Raw genomic sequence first — 13,270 nt, forward strand, 5'->3', positions numbered from 1 at the left:
CACTTGAATTAGATCAGCTCCTTTAGAAAAATAGCTCATCTTGCTTTAAAAATTGCCTGTAATGAAGAATCCACCACAACTGGATCCATAGTTGCTTATATCTGTATTTGTCTTTCCTCTGCTGTTCCTCAGTTTAAAGAGTAACAATTTCAAATTTAATGTTGTTGTAGTTCTGTAGGCCTCAGGATATTAGAGAGACAAGGTGGGTGAAGTAATATCTTTTACTGGACAGCTTCTGTTGGTGAGAGAGACAAGCTTTCAAGCTTACACAGGGCTCTTCTTCAGGTCTGGGTCTCTCTAATTACAAATTTAGACCGGATCTTCAGTTGGTATAAGTCAGTTCCATTGAAGTCAGTGGAGCCACACCAGTATAAACCAGCTGAGGATGTATCACATTCAGTAGCTTTTTAAGGATATGAAATCGATTGTGCTATAGTACTGCCGCCATTTAGATATAGCATATGTGCTTGTTTTTCCAGCATTGTTCAATTAACCATTCCATGGTCTCTGTGGAATAGCTTTTCCTCCAACGCTAACAGTCAATAAGAGTGAGTCCAGAAATCTATTTTTATAATAACTGAGGCCTGTGATGCAGTAAAACTATGCCTGTGGTGTACTGGAAAGGATTTGTTTGGCACTGTCTCTTTCTACTGGCCTTAACTGAAGTGATAACGTTTTTTCAGAACAGTTCAACATCAGGCACACAGCAAAGCCTTGAAGAACCACTGATGCATCATGGGAAACTTTTGACAACCATTCTTTGATAACCATTCGATCTAGAGACAGTTTTGCTTTATGTACAAACATCCTTGTTTATAGGGGATATGTGAGATCTTCAGATAAACAGATTTGGCTGACGGGTCAATCAGCACAAGAATTTTCTCAGACCCCTAACTCAAGAGGACAGTGAAGGAGAAGCTAGAGTGAAGGAGAGGCTACCCTGTAAAGTTTAGGCTTCCCTCAAGCCCCCAAGTGCAGTGAAGAAAATGCTAGCTTTATTTGAAGACCTCTTGGCTTTAATGGAACTGCACCAGCATTCTCACTGAAGTGTACAGTACAACTCAGTGGGACAAAGCTGAACATCAGATTTAACCAGTAGGGTTAATCAGTTGTCAGCAAATCATATTTCCCTTCAAGGTTTTTATTTTATTTTTTGGGGGGAGAGGGAGGTAAGGGAATTTACCATCTAAATGGGATCTTTGCTGCTAAATTGTTCTTTGATTGTTCTTACATATCCACTGTTCTGAAGACATAATCCTGTTTGTGACATCATAACATGTTGCCATGGAAACAACTGAGACATCACAAATGGAGGATTATGAATTCAGGTGGGGAATAAGGAACAAGAGCAAAAGAGTTTCCAAGCAACATGTGGAGTGTTTGTCAGTGCAATTTTACCATCTGAAAGTAACATTATCTAAGTATTACAGATACAGCATGCCCTATACTTAACAGGAGGGATATGTGCCATGCTATGGTAATGTTAATTATGACAAATACCAACACTTTCATGATCACCACTTGTATCTATTTTTTCTCTAAGTAAAGCAAAATGAGGAAAGAAAAATAGAAAACATGACATACACTTTAGTAAGAATGATCTCTAAACACAATGATTTAGGCCTTTAAGTGACACCTTGAAATCAAAACATGAGATGCCTTTTCCTATATACCACACAGCTAAAACTTATGTCCAGGCTCTCATCATCTCACATTTTCATTACTGCAACATCCTTTTTTCTGGCCTTGACAAGTGCACCCTTAGCCTGATCATGTCCCTTCAGAACGCTGTTGCAAAGATCATTTTCCTAGCCTGTCACTTTGACTATATCGCCCCTGTCTTGGCATCCCTTCACTAGCTCCATCTTTTGTATCATATTAAACACGAGATATGTACCTTCACTTTCAAAGCCCTTCACAACTTATTCCCACCCTACCTATAACCTCTCCTGCAGCACTAAAATGTCAGCTCCTACCCCCAATCAACCCAGATGCCAATCTCCAATGCCCACTTGTTAAATTTTCAAACACCTTTGTGCTTTCTCTCATGCTGTCCCTCGTGCCTAGGAGGAGTTATCCATAAACATCCACAAAGCCACAATCTGTAACCCACTAACCTCATTTGTCCTATGACTGTAGAGGTATTAACTGCCCACTTCACCTGGAATGGTCTCTTGCAACATGTGTCAGCTCCTTATCTGTTCCACCCTTGTATATAGCTGTGATACTCTGAGTTCCTTTCCCAGACCTGAAGAAGAATGGTGGCCAGGTCTAGGCTATAGACTTATATCGGTATACTAATATTGGTAGTTATACTGACCTAACCCCGGGTGTAAACAATACTATGTTGGTGGGGAAGCTTCTCCCATCGACACAACTACCACCTCTCGCAGAGGTGGATTAACCATGTTGACAGAAGAAGCTCTCATCGGTGTGGGGGTGTCTTCACTTAAGTGCTACAGCGATGCAGCTGCAGCAGTGCAGCTGCGCTGCTGTAGCATTGTATGTGAAGACAAGCCCTGGGTGTAAGTTTGAAAGTCTCTTTCTTTCAGCAACAGAAGTTGGTCCAGTAAAAATAGCACCTCACCCACCTTGTCTCTCTTTTATAATATTGGTAGCACTTTTCCTGTGGGAGCAGTCGACTGAGCCACCTTGTCCTATACTCTGTAACACAAATGTTTGCATGAAGTTGTTGTTATGGGAAAATTGCCACATGACTTGAGTATTAGAGTTGGGTAGATTCAGGTTCTACATTTGGATAGCTGAAGCTCTGTATCTATACATCACCTAGCCCTCTATTTGCATTGCTTAGGCAGGCATTTCACGTTATTGCAAGATGCCAGCAGAAGCTTTGGTTATATTTTTCCTCAGCGTTCTACACTGAAGAGTAAATTGAGGTTCTCCCAAGCTTCCCTATTGTGGAAGGATTCACTTCTCAGTGCAGAGCAGTGTGTGCTTGATCACAATCCACTACCATCTTGATCAGACTAGGCATGCAGAGAGTCTTAACGCCTACACTAGCATAGCCACTCCCATGTGAAATACCACATCGTCTAATTTGTAGAGTTACTCCTACACAAGGTACCTTGCTCATGTCCAGCCTAACAACAATATGGAGAGTCAGTGATTGCAAATTAGGCAAGACGAGGAAAGCAGATGGGCTAGACAAGTGGCTCCAGCTCTACATCTGTGGTGCAGGAATATTATTGGCAGTGGACTCTCTTTCTGTTCTTCTGCTCACAAAAGTCACAGTGATTGCCACCACCTGCCAAAATCCTGACACTACTGCCTAGCCAGCATTTGTATTATACACTGTACCTAGATGCCAAATAGCTGGGACCTTGCTAGGCTACCCAGAGAAAAGTGACTGATGAGCTTTGCATTTATTCCAATAGTTACCTTGCAAGTTTCTCTTCCTACCATGTGAGAACAAGCCTGCCCTTTGGGCTGTGCTATACTTTTAAGTGGATAACAGTGCATGTGTGCTATGGTTATTCAATCCATGTCACATGCAACCTGCTTTCTTTAGAGTGGGGCAGGCAGTCTACCAGAGAAAGCCAACAGCACAGTTAAGACACAACATGCTTGTTTACCTTTCATTGCTTTATTTCTTATAATTTTTTCCTTCTCCAGCTGTTTCTTTTCCTTTCACTAACTGCAATTTTCTCCCTACTTTTCTCCAGTGATGTTCACCTCCCTGGGCTCACGGTTTGTTCAATCTGAAAAGCCGATTCTTTTATGTGAGTTTGCTTTCCAAGCAAGTTTTCCCGAGTTCTCAGAGCTCTGTGTGTAACTGAAGTAATTATATGATTAATCTGATTAATAATATGCATTGGAAAAAATCACACACTATAAATATTGGAGCACTGGGAAAAGGGAGAGAGACATTTTTAATATCATCACTATAAATGTAGTAGCTGCTATTCCAAACTCCTGTTTACAAACGGGGCACGCACTGATAACATGGATGTACCTCAGTATGTACATTGCAAATTCTTCTGGCATCCTGGGCTCATATTGCAGCTGTGCAAGTTTATTGTGCGGCAGCACACGAACTAAGACACTGACTATAGGACCTGATTCTCTTCTCATTTACATCAGCTGAACTCTCTGCATTTCATTGGGGTGATTCCTGAATTACAGTGTGGTGAGATCTGCATCAGATTCACAGTCCTTATTGCATTCAGGCAGAAATATCGCGCTGCTGGGAAATTCTGAAACCACCAGGTGATATGTATACAATGCTGTGCTGGAGGGGGCAATAGCCACCATGAGAATTACAAATGACACATCGCTTAGTACATACGTGTGTGTGTGTGTGCACAGACACGCAACATTCTTTATAATTAAAGAGACCACAGTCATCCTTACAATTAATTTTAACAGTGAGAGGAACAAAAAATAGATATTTGCTCCCATAATAATAAAAAAGTCTTTAATGCAAGAAAATCAATCAAGATTTTCAATGGAATCTGAAAGATCAGATTTTAGTTATTCATCTGCTCTGTTGATAATATACCTTTGCACAGAGCAATTCTTCAAAAGGGGTTTTGTGTCACAAGTCTATTTTGGTCTGTTCTTACCACAGTGTCTCATGGTGCTTTCTGATTCATTCCAGCTTTTTTTTTTTAATCTCAAACTAAATGTGATTTAAATATTACCTCACAGGTGTTATCTGAATGAAAAAGAATGACTACTGCTAGTGGCTTGCTTTCTGCTTAATAACACAGTGCACACAGCATCCTGTGCTCTCCACCCTCATGCTGCCCGCTGTTTAACCAGGGCTTTTAGGGTTTCATCAATTGCAACTGACACTGATAAATAGGTCATTCAGAAATTCAGTTGCATCTCAGTCTGGTGGCTTAGAATGTCTAGAATACACTGAATCATTTCCTTGGGCTTCCTTTCAGCTCCAGCAGAAGGCAAATACAACCAAGTAAATCTTAAATGAATGGATCATAAATATTAAGGAGTCCAGAGAGGCAGACTCAACTCTGCCTGAGTGGGGGTAAGCAGCACAGACCTAGTAGTGTGTAGGGAAAAAGCAATCCCTCCATCCCCAAGTCACATGCCCCAAGTAGCACTCTTCCTGGAGCCATGGGGAAGGCCCTGGAAGCAAAAAGATCCTGCCCCAGCCCACCCAGGCCCAGCAGTTAGAGGGTAATCCCCATCTGAAGGCTTATGTCCTGAAGTGGGCCCTGAGCCTCCGTCACATGAACTGGGGGCAGAGTAGCCCTCCCAAGTGTGAGGTGCAACCAGGACTGGCGCTAGGATTTTAAGCGCCCTAGGCAGACGGCAATTTCGCCGCCCCCCGCACTAGTCCTGGCTCCGGTGGAGCTGCCGCAGTGGTGCCTGCGGGCGGTCCACCGGAGCCGCCCGAGCAGCCAACCATCCGCAAGCACCACTACGGCAGCTCCATGGGAGCTGCCTGCCGCCCCCTCTGGCGGCGCCCTGACCCAGGGAAACCCCGGGCTGCTGGCTGCGGCGGCGGCACCCTGACCCAGGGTTAGAGCACCTCCGCGGCAGCCGGCAGCCTGGGGTTTCCCTGGGCCAGGGGACCCCTTGGGCTGCTACGGCGGCGCCCTGACCCAGGGGACACCCTGGGCTGCCGGCTGCCACGGCGGCACCCTGGGCCAGGGGACCACTTGGGCTGCTGGCTGCCGCAGTGGCGCCCTGACCCAGGGGACACCCTGGGCTGCCGGAGCGGCGCCCTGTGCCAGGGGACCCCTTGGGCTGCCGGCTGCCGCAGCAGCACCCTGACCCAGGGTCAGAGCGCCTCCTTGGCAGCTGGCTGCCAGGGGTTTCCCTGGGCCAGGGGACCCCTTGGGCTGCTGGCTGCCGCGGCGGCGCCCTGACCCTGGGGACCCCTTGGGCTGCCGTGGCGGCGCCCTGACACGGGGAAAACCCTGGGCTGCCGGCTCCTGCCGGCAGCCCAGACTCCCTCTCTGTCCTAGCAGCAGGGCTGCTCAACCATTTAAAAAAAAATTTGGCGGCGCTTTTTGGCGCCCCCAAATCTCGGCGCCCTAGGCAACCGCCTAGTCCACCTAAATGGTTGCACCAGCCCTGACCCCAATACCCTGCCCCTGCCTACTTCTCTCTATCCCTTTCCCCTGTCGCTCACCCTTATGGTTGTTAAAAACAGGGGGCATAACCTGTGGGTTCCTGTTCAAATGCCTCTGCTAATATGTCACATTCAGGCAAGATTTTTTTTTCCAGTAGCTTCCAACCTATTTTACAAGCAGTGTCGCCTTCCTTTCAGATGGCCAAATACATACTCCACTGCCATTCTGAGGCAATAGTTAAACTGTCCAAATAGCCTTTGGATAGCTTCATTAAACAAGGAAGCAGAGGACAAGCCAGTTCTCCCAGGATAACCAGAGTAATCTCCACATCATTAATGTCCAAAGTGATCCTGAGGGCAAACTGTCCTTTATTCATTATAGTAAACAGAGCTGAGTTCCAAAAGATCCTATCACAGCATTGCTCTTTCCAGTCCACTCTGCATTTATGTTTGTAAAATGTCATGGTGATCAGTCAGCCCTGGGAGCATGGAGGAGAAACACCCTTTTCTGTGTACAAATTCAGTTTGGGAACCCCCTGCATGGAAAGCTGTCAGTCTCCTTAGCATTACCCTGCTTTATAACCCACCGCACCAGTGTCTTATGAATGGCATCACATACTGTAAGACAATAACCCTAAGAGTCTACACCAAATGGCTACAAACTGGTGGCCTGTGGGGGTGGTCAGCATCTAGATGGCAATGTTGACATACTTTTCAGTGGGTTTGGAGCACCCAGGCCAGCTATGGATGTTTAACTGCTGTATAGATGCCTTTGTCCCACCAGCCATGTGTCATGTTTTACTCAGGCTATGCCTACACTGGCACTTTACAGTGCTGCAACTTTCTTGCTCAGGGGTTTGACAAAACAGCCCCGAGTGCAGCAAGTTACAGCACTGTAAAGCACCAGTGTAAACAGTGCCCTAGTACTGGGAGTTATGCTCCCAGCGCTGTAACCTAATTCCCTTGTGGAGGTGGAGTACCTGCAGTGCTGGGAGAGCTCTCTCCCAGTGCTGGGGCGCAACCACACTCGCACTTCTAAGCATGGGAGCGCTCCCATGGCAGCACTTTGAAGTTTTGAGTGTAGCCATGGCCTCTGTCTGAGTAGTCATATTGAATAGCATGCAGTTTATGAAGAGTGGGCCTTTCAAATGAAACCTTATAAAAGTATATTCTCTCTGCTGCACATGGACATTAAGATCACATGGCAAATAACTATACTTTTAGTTTCTCCCTCATGTAAAAGTAAATAATTACACTTTGTACAACTTATGGAAAGGGCTTTGAGATCCTTGGATGCAAAAGGCTGTATAAAGTGCCAACTTTGATTATTTAACTTTTCACAAGAGTTTCCTCCAGTGTCCTAGCTGCATTTTTGACTCCCTGTATTATTGTGCTGTGTGCAAGCTAGCTGATGCCCATTAGCTATGTTTCAACCAAGCCAATTCCAACAAGGCTAGGGAACCCTGGAACATCTTTTCATAGGACCCACACTGCATGGCCCAAGATAAGAGGATAGGAACATCATCCTTCCCATCTGCCCTTTATAGGAGTGCCAAGCCAGGGGGAGGCCATAGGAATGCACCCAGACCTGAGGTGACTTGGAGAGCAGGAGATGGAGGTGCTGGAACTAGCTTGAAACCATTTCCATGATATGCAGGGATTACAGTTTGGGTCAATGGCTCTCAGCACCCCCTGCTATACAAATGGTTCCAGCGCCCCTGGTTTCCTGTTAGGAGGAAGAACAGGACCCAGAAGCAGCCTGACACCAGGAGACCCGACTGTCGGTCGGGGCTTAAAGTTATTGTCACCGCCTGTGCGGCACCCAGCATCCCCTGGCGAGCTCTGCAGATTGGGTGGGGTTTGGCGCTGCTGGTCTGACCCAGCCTGGCTACGCAGAGGCAAAGCCAGATTAACCTTTTGTGGGCCCCCCTGGGGGAAATGGAGCATGATGCAGGTGGTTGGTCCCTGGAGTGAGCGGCTGGCCTGGGGTATAACATCATGCCCAGTGTGCGCGCACTATTTAGAAACCTGCAGTTGCCAGATACACAGGGGCCTGCCCAGTCCTGTGCTGCCAGAATGCCCCTTCCCCTCGAGGGTTGCTCCATTCCACACCACAAAGTCCCCCCAACACCGGAACAGCCCTGATTCCCTATGGCCAAAGCTCCCTCAGACCCACTATGTCCAGGACCCTGCCTCCCAGAGCCTGCCACAAATACCCAATGCCCTGCACAAAACCATCCGTCAGCACCCCCACAGCCCCACAATTGCACAGCACCCCACACAGAACCCTCACTCCCCAGTACCCCAGCACACAGACCCCCTAGTACCACAGCACCCCCACCCCAGGCCATCCAGACAAGCCCCACTCCATGCCCTGCCTCCCCGAGGCTTTCACTGGCCCTACTGGAAGTGACTGTCTGCCAGGCTGAGCTGCCAGTGCAGGTCCTGAGGCAGGGAATCGCTCTGGGGCCTCGGGAGTAGAGTGATCAACCGGGCCAGCGCCTGCCCCACGCGGCCTCCCTCAGGACCAACTTGCATGCAGGGCCCAGCCAAGCCCCCCCTATTCCCCCCCCTCCAACTGGCTGAGACTGGCCAGGCTTCTCCATCAGTCCCAGACGGCTCAGCTCCTGGGAGACAGGTGGGGCCCGACAGGTGGTGGGAAACAGAGACTGCCTGGAGCTGGGGGTGCGCTGGGGTCTGGCCAGGGGGCAGAGAGAAGTCGGTGGGGGGAGGCGGGGCCAGGGGGTGAAGAGGAGCCGTCAGCGAGCAAGCCAAGAGGCGCAGTGGGGGGCGGGGTGGGGCCCCTTCTGAGCATGGAGCCGCAGGGAGCGGTGTGCACGAGCGGGNGTTATTAGCTCTGGTTTTGAGTACAGATCATGCACAAAAATGACTGAAGTCTAAGCAATAACGTTTTTCTGAAATACCACTGAGACAGAACACATAAAAGGTAATTTTTTTTTGTTCTCAGTCAAATAACAGCAAAAGAAGAAAAATTCACACATGTAACTTACTCAGCAAATTTGATTTCCAGGGACAGTGTGTTCTAGTGCAGTCATAAAATCAATTCAGTCCTCCTCATCTTAAAAGAAGAGCATTGTGCTGTGATATAGCACAATAAACTGATAACAACCAAAGGACTATGTTTGAAATAGTCTGTTTTAACACAACACTCCGTAAATGATTTTGTTGATGCCTAATGGGTCATGTATACTGCACTGTTCTGTGATATAACAATCAATACACTTTATAAACATTAATACTGATAATGCTGAGAGAGAGATGCATAATTTTTGTCTTTCTAGCTTTATCCATCTCTAAATTAATTGGAATATTTTGGGAGTAAAGAGATTGGGTTCTATTTCTGAGTTGGCCAAAGATTTACTGTGGTCAATTTACCTAAGCCAACAGTTTCAAAGTTCATACACTCCTAGATCTTAAAGTCAGAGGGGACCATTATGATTTTTCAGTCCAATCTTGTGCAAAACAAACCACAACGAGGGACAAAATCAGAAAGGCTAAGGCACAAAATGAGTTACACCTTGTAAGGGACTAAAGGACCTCTTCTTATTGCCCTTTGAAATATATTAGGAGCAAGAGAAAGACATAAGAAAGTGCAGGTCCCCTACTTAGCACAGAAGGAGAGCTAATAACTGATGACATAAAGAAGACTGACATATTCAATGTATATTTTGCTTCAGTCTTCACTAAAAAAGTTAATTGTGACCAGAAAATTAATGCAATTAATATTAACAGAAAAGGGGAAGAAATGCATGGAAAGAACAAATTAAAGAATATGTAGATAAGTTAGATGTATTCAAGTTAGCAGGGCCTGATGAAATTCATCCTCGGGTACTTTAGGAACTACCTGAAGCAATCTAGGTACTATTAACAATTATCTTTGAGACTTTGATGGAGAGGTCCCAGGTTACTGGAGAAGGGCAAACACAGTATCTACATTTAAAAAGGGGAACAGAGGCAACCCAGGAAATTATAGACCAGTCAGTCTAACTTCAATACCTGAAAGATACTAGAACAAATTATTAAACAATCTGTTTGTAAACACTTAGCAGATAACAGGGTTATAAGGTATAGCCATCATGGATCTGTTAAGAACAAATCATGCCAAACCAACTTAAGTTCCTTCTTTGACAGGGCTACTGGCCTATTAGATGGGGAGAAGCAGTAGACATTATCTTGATTTTAGTAAAGTTTTGGCACAGTCCCACATGGCATTCTAATAAGCAAATTAGGGAAATAGGGTCTAGATTAAATTACTGTAAAGAGAGTGAAAAACTGGTTGAAAGACCATACTCAAAGAATAGTTGTCAATGTTTTACTGTCAAACGGAGAGGGCATATATAATGTGGGCTACAGGAATCAGTCCTATAGTCAACATTTTCATTAGTGACTTGGATAATGGAGTGAAGAGTATGCTTATAAAATTGCAGATGACACCAAGCTGGGAGGGGTTGCAACCTCTTTGGAGGACAGGATTAGTATTCAAAACAACTTTGACAAATTGGAAAATTGGTCTGAATTCAACAAGATGAATTTCAGTAAAGATGAGTGCAAAGTACTTCACTTTCGAAGAAAAAAAATAAATGCATACATACAAAATGGGGAATAACTGGCTAGATGGTAGTCCTGCTGAAAAAGGGTTATATTGAATCACAAATTGAATGAGAGTCAACAGTGTGATTCAGTTAGGAATGGCTAATATCATTCCGGGGATGTATTAACAGTAGTATCATATATAAAAACACAGAAGGTAATTGTCCTGCTCTACTCAGCGCTGGGGAGGCCTCATCTGGAGTACGATGTCCTTTCTGGGCACCACACTTTAGAAAATATGTTGATAGTTTGGAGAGAATCTAGAGGAGAGCAATAAAAATGATAAAAGGTTTAGAAAACCTGACCTATGAGGAAAGGTTAAAAAACTGGTCACATTTAGGATTGAGAAAAGAATACTGAGTGGGAATCTAATAATGGCTTTCAATGATGTTATGGGCTGTTATAAAGAGGACAGTGATCAACTTTTCTTCATATCCACTGAAGGTAGGACAAAAAGTAATGGTCTTAATATGCAGCAAGGGAGATTTATGTTAGATATTAAGAAAAACTTTCTAATTACAAGGATAGTTAAGCACTTGAATCGGTTTCCAAGGAAGTTGTGGAATCCCCATCATTGGAGGTTTTTAAGAGCAGATTGGACAAACACCTATCAGGGATGGTCTCGGTTTATTTGGTCTTTCGTCAGCTGAGGGGGCAGAACCTGATGACTTTTTGAGGTGCCTTCCAACCCTATGTTTCTATGATTCTGTAACACAGGTCAAGGAATTTCATCCATAGATTCTTGCATCAAGCCCATATCTTGAATTACAGAACCTTAGGCACTTTAACCAATATCAAAAGGAGTCAAGGAAAGATCCTTTATTTTCTGAGGTGATGAGTATCTGCAACTGCTCACGTAGTCAAAGACAACTGTGGGTGCTCAACACCTCTAAATATAAGGCCACTTAAAAGTAATCTTTTGATGCCTATTTCACCACTTGCTAATGGGATATTTACACTTCTATGCCACTCAACAGTGTTGTGTGGCTTAACTAACTGATATTTGTAAAGCACTTTGGATGGAATATGCTATAGAAGTGAAAAATATGGTAATATACCATTTGCATTGACTCTGAGGCTCCAGTGATGGGTGGGGAAAGGGGAAGAAACATATTTTGTAGAGAGCTGAGAATAGTACAGAAAGGATGCTGAAATTTTGAGAAGCAGAGTAGTGGACAGGAGAGGTTAATATGAGGGCAAAAAGAGGAGTGGAACAAATCCATTTGAAAACCAGGAGGGAAATGCTAAAGTAGCTTCAGAGACTGATAGGAAACCATTTTTTGTTTTGAGCTGATGAAAAGTGAAAGGGAGTATTTAAATGTTTTATATGCAGAGTTAAAGAAGCCTTACTTCTTATGTAGGTCTGTTGAATGGGATTTGCTTCTGCGTGAAATTAAGTGTATTGCCTGTCTAACACCCAGGGCACATTAGAAAATGATCTGCATTGCCTCAGGGTTTTTATCCTATGCCTGATTTAAATATATTACCACAACAATTAAAATGAAGGCATCTTTTAAAAATAAATACTTAGTTTCATGTAGAATATTGAGAAATATTTGTTTGCAGAGAAGGAGGAACCTTTACTTTGTTTTTTTGATTTTGTTTTTAATTTCAGAGTTGATCATATGAGAAATATCTTTCTTTAATGATGCAGTACAAGTAAATCCCCACAGAAAACGTGCCAGAGCTGTCAGGCATTGCTAGGAATATCTTTAGTACAGAGTAGGACACATAACAAGATTTACCCACTGCCTTAGAGACAGAAGAGGGGTTGTCACGAGGACAGTTCTTAAGAATTTTTACTAAAATGCATGGCTCCATCTGTCTTCTCTCTTTTTCTTGGCTACGAGACCAGCCTAGCAATTTCAATAACCCAACAAGGGACCTTGTGCACCAAGAGAAATGAGGAACAGATTTTTTAATTTGGCACCATTCTGAATTTTTTTGTAAATGGCAGTTGAAATAATTATCTGCAACTGCAGGCAGCTGATGAATAACATGTTTAATCTATGGATCTAGTTTCACACTCTCCAGTGTGTATAGAGGATAAACAATCAGAGATGTCATGAATGATAGAGCTGTGTGAAATGTTTCAAATGGAAACAAAAATGGGAATCATTTGGCTTTTTTCACTGGTTTCACGAAAAAGGCAATTATGGGAGAGCATCTTCACAGCATGAAGGAGAATACTGTACACAGTAACGTCTCACGGGATGTCGTAGAATCATAGAATATTAGGGTTGGAAGGGACCTCAGGAGGTCATTTAGTCCAACCCCCTGCTCAAAGCAGGACCATCCTCAACTAAATCATCCCAGCCAGGGCTTTGTCAAGCTTGACCTTAAAAACCTCTAAGAAAGGAAATTCCACCACCTCCCTAGGTAACCCATTCCAGTGCTTCACCACCCTCCTAGTGAAAAAGTTTTTCCTAACAGCCAACCTGGACCTCCCCCACTGCAACTTGAGACCATTTGTAGGGGACTGCAAAAGACTGTGTCACGGCCTAGCTAGGGTATTTCCGCTTTCTCGGCAGCCTTGTAAAAAGCCCCTGCTTGCTAAGTGGCCGGTCATTGTAGGACACGGCATGCCAGTTATAACTT

This window comes from Chelonoidis abingdonii, chromosome 3 (genome assembly GCF_003597395.2).
Source record: "Chelonoidis abingdonii isolate Lonesome George chromosome 3, CheloAbing_2.0, whole genome shotgun sequence".
Taxonomy (NCBI): Eukaryota; Metazoa; Chordata; order Testudines; family Testudinidae; genus Chelonoidis; species Chelonoidis abingdonii.